The sequence below is a fragment of the Alligator sinensis genome, unplaced genomic scaffold (assembly GCF_000455745.1).
Source record: "Alligator sinensis unplaced genomic scaffold, ASM45574v1 scaffold1510_1, whole genome shotgun sequence".
NCBI classification, from domain to species: Eukaryota; Metazoa; Chordata; order Crocodylia; family Alligatoridae; genus Alligator; species Alligator sinensis.
Genome location: NW_005842654.1, coordinates 716,836 through 725,591, shown reverse-complemented (window position 1 = coordinate 725,591; position 8,756 = coordinate 716,836). Strand labels below are relative to the sequence as shown.

The window sequence follows — 8,756 nt, the reverse complement described above, 5'->3', positions numbered from 1 at the left end:
AGCACCCATCCTTCACCTCCTAGCTTTTGTTGAACAGAATATCAATGTTCAAAACAAATCATTTTCAGTTTCAATTTTCAAAATGACTGGATCTAAGTTCTGACTAGCTATTCGTTCCTCCAGTCCTTCCCCTTTTTCCAGTATTACTGTTCAATGATCTTAAAATAAGTTACATTTAGTGACCAAATCCTTAAAGCTTCCCCCTCTCTGAAGTCAACTAGCTAGTGTAACCACAAAGTGCTTCTCTCAAATTGCGGAGATGGTATTTTTCCTTCTAGAACTCAGAAATAATTTATTTTTGCAGTAGGCAATTTCTAAGAGTTCAAAAGAGCATATTGTGTTTTGATAACCTTAGAGGCAAAAAATGAATTTACAAGAGATTTGCCCAACTACCACTGATCTCTGCAAAAATCATTTGCCCTTCTCATTTATACAACTATAGCATCCCTGTGGATGTTCTCTGTGCTCTGATTTCTAAACTTTATATATAATGTTCCTTGGTAAAGAAAAAAAAGCGACTTCTCTTTTTTTCTTTTTTTTTTTTATAAGTACATTTATATTATAAGTCAATGGTACACACAGAGCCGGCCTTAGGCAAATGGTGCCTTGGGCAAACCTGTATTTTGTCATCTGTCCCATTTCTTCCCTCCTCTGCCCCCACCCCCTGCCCATTTCCAAAATAAAGCAGTAATATCAAAAGTTGGGGGTTTTTTTATGATTTACTAAAAAAATACAAAAGAGAAAATGACAAAATTTTATTCAATTTTATTCAAATAAACAATATGCCATAAAAATGATATTATACCTATGACAAACTAAATATTTAATTAAACACTAAACTAATAATTAACAAATAAATGACTTCATTCACCAGAATTCCAAGACTCAGGAGACTATTCTGTGTGCCTTTGCTGCCACAAACTAATGCTGCTTGTGACTGGTCTATATTTTGAGCCACAGCATTCTCAATAGACAGGCTGGCCCGCAAAAATAGCCTGTCATCTCCATGGTCAGTCGCAAATACCTTTTACAAGCTTCAACTTTGAGAAGCTCTGTTCGCTGCTTACTACCCATGCAGGCATGGTTAACTTAGTGCTATCCATGTGTTTGGGAAATTGTTATGAAGTTCATTGTTGTAAATAAATTGTAGAATTTCTTGAGGAGCGCTGCAATCTATTGGAAGTAGACACTGTAAATAGCCAAGTTCTTTGCAGAAGTTGACGCCATTAAATTTCAAAGCTCACTCTGTATGTCAGTGCACAGTGAAGGTCCTTACAGTGCTTCTTCAAAAGTTTTTGTCAGGAAGTCATGTGTTATATAGAAAGCCCCAAAGTTCACATTTGATTCATTTGCTCAAGCCCCTCTTTTCCACAGACACTCTCTCCATGTCTATAGGGAATTTGAAAAATTCAAATGTGAGCCTAACTTATGGACTGTTAACCATTTCATCTTTACATTTGTAACTGAAGTGATGCTTTTTTATGATGAACACATGGGGCTGGTTTAAACACTAGGGCTAAGTACACAGTGAAAAGCCCAAGGCTGAAACAATGCAATCTTCGCAGGTTAGTGCATGCCTCCCCCTGCTCAGTGGGAGCAGACAGCTTGGGCCAAGGCTAGCCCACCCACTCTGTTCCAGGGTGTTTGCAGGGGAGGTGCAAAAACATCCTGGAATGCTAAGGGACTGTGAATTAACTTGAATCTGGAGGGGATCAGGGACAGACATTCCAATTGGTTCAATAAACCAATTTAACCTACATTTTTGGCCATTTTAGAAGTGGTTTACGTGCACTGAACTTCTGTTGTGTTACTGGTTTCCAATCACTTATGAGTTTGACTGTAATTTCTGTCCCTAGCTGCAAACACCACCAAGATTATGCCATTATCCTGTTTTATCCTTTGATCTGCTTCAACCCACGTTAAGCAGAAACTGCAGTGACTAGGCAACTTTTCATGATGCACAAGAATCTGAGACATGCTTCCAATCAGTTGACCCATCAAATGCGAGGAATGATTTCGGATTCAAGTCAAAGAGCTTGCAACAGAAACAGAAAACCTCATTAATGGACTCCAAGTAAACCAGTCAGCACCTCTTCAGAACTTCATCATTTTTAATATTTCTCTTTAAAAATGTCATAGAATAAATGGAGATTCTGCTCATCCAGAAGAAAATCCATGTCCTTTACTTTTGGTGGACCATTGGGCATTAGATTGGGCCATAAAGCAGGATCAGAAATGGAATCACCAACACCTATAATGGGAATGATTTCATCTCTATCACTAGTGACGTAGAAAGTCTTTATCCAGACCAGAATAATGAGAGTTTCATTTAAGTCTCCGTTTCTCTTGCAATGATTCTTGGAAGTTAAATTGTGGATCATCTACACATTTTTCATTTACGTCTCCACTGTTACCAGCTCACTACTACTGCACAGGTTTTTGTCAAACAGACTTCAAATTTTTTTTCATTGCATCTTTTTATTTCCTGTTCTATACCCTTGACATCCTCCTCTTGAGACATTGTTTCCTTCCAAATTTCATGGCCAATGAAAATAAAAACAAGTGTCCCAACATACCCTTGCACATGCTGGCACACAGGCAAGTCATGGCTGTTGAAAATTAAAATGAGCATCCCAGCTCTGACCCCCCTCATGCCACCACCTCCGAGCAGCCATCCCATTCCCCCAGGGGGTGCAGCGCTAGTATGTATTACTATTCAGGCAGCTAAAGGAGTTAAAAGCCCATTAGTAACCCATTGTTCTTTACTTCACAGGTGTTAACAATCATCTCCCTTAGCTCCCTGAATAGTAATACCAGAGCTGCACCAGGGCACCGTGGATGGTCACCCATGCCACCTACCCCTAAGGCCAGCTCTAGGTGCTCCAGCCTGAAGGACCATGGCATCCAGCTTGTGGGGCTTCCCACAGGTCCAGAAGTGTTTTTGTAAAGAAGCAGGGATAGTACCAATTGCTGTGCCTCTGGAAGCTGTGGCAGTCAACATTACAACGTCTATACCACTGCCAATTTTCCAGACACATGGGGAGCCCTGCAGGCCAGATGACATGACTTTATGCAATGGATCATATTGACACATGGGGCTGCTGCATGGCCAGATCCAGCACCCAGAGTTGGGCCAACACGTGGTGCCAGGCTGGCACATGGAATTATTTCACAGCCAGATTCCAAACATGAAGCTGGCTCAGAGCATTGGATCACACCTGCTGACTGACCCTAGAAGAGACTGGCCCATGGACTGACCCTAACCTCTCATCTGGCACATGGGGCTGAAAGGTTGAGCCATCAGCAACAGGAGCACTCTCTCATGGTCAAGGATGATCACTCCCATGGGTCAAATAAAGGGTTGTAAAGGAGTCCATTAATGTCTAAGACCAATCCCCGAGCCACAGACTCTGACAAATCTGACAGGTGGAGGTTAAAGGGAGGGTCAGACCACGGATTTCTTAGTCTTGTTTCCTTTCTTCAATTTCTGCAATTTGTCTGCCTCTAGGGCAAGGCGGTTTTCCTCAAAGAAAGATGTACCTTCTCGCATAAGGCATCATCATGTAGCCCTGTCCTGGGCTAGTTTTTCCCAATTCATAGTATCAATGCCATACTTCTTAATGTTCACCTTGACTGTGTCCTTGAAACATCTCCTCTGGCGCCCACATGTCCTTTGTCCTTGGCTGAGTTGGGAGTATAGCAGTTGTTTTGATAGATGTACATTCTGTTCGCTGCAGCTGGTGCTGAATAATACTAACTAATACTTCCATAGTGGTGGTGTCAGCATCAGTGAGGACACTAGCATTTGTGCAGTGATCCTCCCACTTTATGTCAAGCATCTTCCAGGTAGCACTGGTGATGGCATTCTAGGCTTTTCAGTCCCTGTAGATTATTACCCAAGCTTCACAGCCATAGAAAAAAGTTGGGATTACCACAGCTTTATGGAATAGAAGCTTTGTTCAAATCCTGATGTCATGATAGTTGAACACACAATGATTCAGTCTTCCAAAGGCAGAGCTGCCATACTGGATCCTATACTAAACCTCTTCATTGATGCTGACTTTCTTTGAGAGATGGCTGCCAAGGTATACAAAGTGTTCAACATTCTCCAGCTCCTGTCTGTCAATGAGGATCTTTGCCAGGGGAGTTGATTGGTCTGGAGCAGGCTGGTGAAGCATCTTTATTTTTCTGAAGTTAAAGCTCAGTCCCAGGCACTGGTATGCTTGAAAGAAACAGTTAAGGGCCATTTGTAAGTCCTCCTCCATTTGTGCAACAACAGCACAATTACGGGCATACTGAAGTTCCAGAATCAAGGCTGAAGTGACTTTGGTTTTGGCATGGAGGCAAGAGAGATTGAAAAGGTACCTGTCCATTCTATACTCGATGCTGATGCTGTGTGGTAGGCAGTCACCGTTCAGCATCTTGAGGTTCAGCATCTTGATGACTGCAAGAAAGATGGAAAACAAAATTGATGCAAATCATGCAGCCCTGCTTGACACCAGTTCGAATGACAAAGGGCTCCACAGCAGAGTCACTGCATAGGATGGAGGCAGGCATCTGGTCACAAGGGAGCTTTAGAATGATCATAAATTTCCCTGGGCACCCAAACTTCAATAAAATGTTCCATAGAGTCTCACAGTTAACAGTATCAAAGGTTTTGATCAAATCAATAAAGGCCATATATAGTTCCTGGTGCTGCTCTTGGCACTTTCCCTGCCAGGCCACAAAAATCATGTCTATGGTGCTTCTTGATGGTCTGAAGCTGCACTGAGACTTGGGAAGGATTTCCTCAGCAAGAAGGAGCAGGCAGTTCAGCAGAATTCGAGCAAAAATCTTCCCAGTGATGGAGAGGAGGGCTATACCTTGATAGTTGCCACAGTCAGACTTATCTCCCTTTTTAAAAATCATGACAACACTGGTATTCCTTAGGTCAACAGGAATTTCCTCAGTGTTCCAGATTTTGAGAAATAGTGTGTAGAGCTTATTGGTCAAATTTTCCCCACCAACTTTGAAGGCCTCAGTTGATATGCCATCAGGGCCAGATGCTTTGTTGTTCTTCAGCAGTCTTATCACCTGGTGGACTTCTTCAGAGGTTGATGGACTGGCAAGTGCTTCCCTTACTGGATGCTGTAGGATGGATTTAATGGTTTCATCAGTCACCATCGATAATTGGTTCGGGAGCTTTTGCTTGTGCTCCTTCCAGCTGTTTTTGATGGACTTGTTGTTTTTGAGGAGTATACTGCCACCTTCAGATCTAAGTGGGGTCAGTCCACAAGGGCTTGGTCTGTACACAACCTTGATTGCACTGAAGAAGCTCTGCATGTCATGACTGTCAACAAATTGTTGGATTTTTTTTAACTTCTCTTCCCACCATTTCTTTTTGATGTCTCAAATTGGCAAGTTTCTTGCTGAAATATGTTTGGAGGGCTTCTTATTGTCAAGGGGTCTAAAGGCATTTGATGTTATAGTGTCTACGATCGATTTGGGCTGAGCACCTCTGTTTTAAATCATACCATACTGTTTCAGCCAACACAACTCAGAAAACACAGACAATAGTTAAAGTATCTGGATTTCTAATAAAGTAACTTGAGCAAAACATTCAGCTAAGTAGTAGTCATTTCACAGAATCGGAGAAGCAGTGCTGCAAGGGACCTCCAGAGGTCATCTAGTCCAACTCCCTGACATCCCTATCCAAACCATCCTATACAAACTGTAATCTAAACTTACCGAGTATTCAGCTTGTTCATACACTTCTGTTTAAAACATAAGACCCTAAATTTAAATAATTAGGCTTTAGATTATGGTTTCCTGAAAGATATTTAAATTAGTCATTCTAAATTAGTCATTCTAATTTACTTTGAATAAGTTCAGCATATTAACTTAGCATATTATATCACCCTGGATAAGTACGTTAGACATGAGAATCGGTTTTCTAAATCAAGAGTTGAATATTTGGGCAGCTTGAAGTAGGAAGCTACCATTTTAAGTTCTAAACTAATAAAAGGTATCCCTACTAAAATAAAACTAAGTTCTTTATACCTACCTATACAGACAAGTCAATCATCTCTGTTCAAAGCAACCTCACCAAAGAATAGAAAACCACAATCTTGGGAAACAGAATTTCTTCAGTCTCTTTGCTACTAGCCGGCTTGCCGCCTCATTGCCTTAGCACAAAGTAATTGTAGCACTTTGCTAAAGAATTACATCGGTGTCTTGCCTATGTGGCTACATACATTACCCACTCTATTGGCAGCTCTAGATGCCTAATAAATAAAACCAACAGGAAACTGCCTAAGTTTAAACCCACACACCCACAGCAGGTCCAAAACAGACTGAGAGAACAGAATGCATTTTGTTTATACAAAAAGCAAAACAAAAGCTGTAATGGGGCACAAATTAAATAAAGGTGAGTAACAGGAAGGAAGTCTGTAGTTATAAGTACCATAAAAGTCAAGTGGTGATAAATTCACCAGTGTGCACAAAAAGTTCCCTAAGGAAGTATGACTGACTGAACTTTTTGTGCAGCTGCACTTCTAATATGAGTCTAGTATTCTATAATTTAAGTAACTGAAATCTGGAATACAGCAGTGCTAATAAAACTGAATTATCTCCTGTAGTTATTATAGAATAGAATACAACCTGTTAATTATCATGTTAAAAGTAAAATATTGCTAAGCAGCATACAGTTTAGTAGCTCACTTGCAAAACAAGGAAGAAGTGGAAAATTGGATAACCTGGTAGGCTATCTTACTTGAATAAAACTGGAGATTGTAAGGCAACTATAGCCTTACTTCCTGCATCTTCAGCAGCTCTGGCTATGCTCCAGCAGTACGTAAAGTTGGCCACATACATGTTCCTATGGATGCAAGGGGAGTGAGAGACTTGCCTCTTTTCCAATCTCCTCCTCTAATGCAATAATATTTTGCCATTTGAGTTCTCACTCTGAGGTTTGAGAAGCACTGAAATGGAACATAATTTGAAAGCAATTTTTAAAAAAAGGAAAAACCTCAAGATAAACCAGGAGCTCAACATGATCAGCAGTGCTTGAGACTGTGCTATTTAGTGTCTATAGTAGCCTGAGACCACAGTCCCATTGTGTTAGGCACTATGGAAGCATATGGGATACTATTTATACAATATATATGCGATATGATTTGGGCTTCCCTTCTATCTTCCCCATTAACGTCCTCACCTAAATCATGGGAGACAAAGTAACAGCTGACAATTTTTGTTAAAATTTCTCGTGGTATTCACTACTTTGCTCCTATGCTCATTTCCAGGCTTTAAATATACTCTTTCCTACTCTATTTGAAATAGAGGACTTGGCTTTAAGTAATAGACATTTTCTGGCAGTCACAACAAATACAGGAATTATTTCCTATTCTAAATACAAGAGGAAACGGCAAATTTTTCAAATGCAGCCATGCAACAGTTGTTCCCAAGAGCCAATCTTCTAATGCCAGCTCTAAAGTATCCTAATTACTGCATACTATCTTTATAACTGTTTTGCTTTTAATACGTTTAGGCTGTACACTGAGTATGGCTAGCTCTTGTATGCAAAGTCAGTCACATGGAGACCTCTTACATAGACTAAAACAACATGTGCAATTTTTTGAGTGCCAGAAAGTTCCAGAGCACAGTGCTAGCACCACTGAAGTTCTTTCACAGCCATAACTTTACAAACTCAGAATGCAGGGTTTTTTTTATTTGAATTTTCTCTTACTGGTTCCCTGTACAAGGGTGAATTTTCAGTGAAAAAATAATGATGGAGTGGGTAGAATAATACTTGGTTCATCAAGACTTACAGTAGGAAGACTGCTAAAAGAACTCTTAGATGCTTTGCTGCCTTTTATGTCTACCTGGACCACGTGTATTGATTTAATATTTAAAAAAATTTGAAAACAAAAATCACACAATGTATGAAATTCCTAGAATATTCTACTAATGAAATAGCAGTTCATAAGCACAAAGCAACCCACTGCATTCTAAAATACAAACAAGTTAGTTAAGGTGAATCAGATATGGAGAAGCTTTGATTGCTCCAGACCCTGTCACCACCCTGGTCAGTTATCTCTCTCCCCAGTATCCTAGCAGCATCTTTATGCAAAAGGATGATCAGGAAACTCCAATCATGTTTCACATGCTGCAGAACAATGCCCCCCTGGGTTAAGTCTTCTACAGTAACAGCCTTGTTTTAGGCAACTTCTGGAGTTTTTAACCCCTGGACTGACTGCAAGTTAACACCTTAAGTGGCTTAAAGCACTCATTATTTGGCTTAAAGTTATGCCACTCCAGGGAATGATTATCTCTAGTCTGCCTAATTTTGTTCCTGCTCTCCACAGCTATTCCACCCAAGTTCAAGTCCTCCAGTATCCCAGTATTCTGTGGCCCCTCCTAAGTCAGGGCAGGGATGCCAGGGTACAGTGGGGCCAGGTATAGCAGCTCTGCCCTGCTGCTCCTGCCAGACAGTCAATGCCGCAGCCTGACAACCACAGCACCTCCCAGACTGGCTCACTGCTCCAAATGCTCAGGTTGGACTGAGCCACGGTGCCTGTGGGGGGCAGCAGACAGGTGCTCACACCTTCTGCTGACCTGCTGTTACACCTGCATTCAGCCCCATGCTCCACTGCAGCACATCTCCTGCCTAGTGCCTGTTCCCGCAGGACCCAAAAACACATCCTGGCAAGGCCAGGCAGCTGGAGTAGGGGGAAGCTCAGCAGCTTCGGCATGGCAGCCCAAGGCCAGGAACCAGCCTG

The 8,756-nt window shown here is 41.4% G+C and overlaps 1 protein-coding gene across 1 annotated transcript in view; it reads right to left on the bottom strand.

The window, feature by feature from the left end:
* Nucleotides 1–8,756, bottom strand: part of LOC102371847 (microtubule-associated serine/threonine-protein kinase 4-like) — a 154,021-nt gene that overhangs the window by 116,152 nt on the left and 29,113 nt on the right. The gene's annotated exons all lie outside the window — the stretch shown is intronic.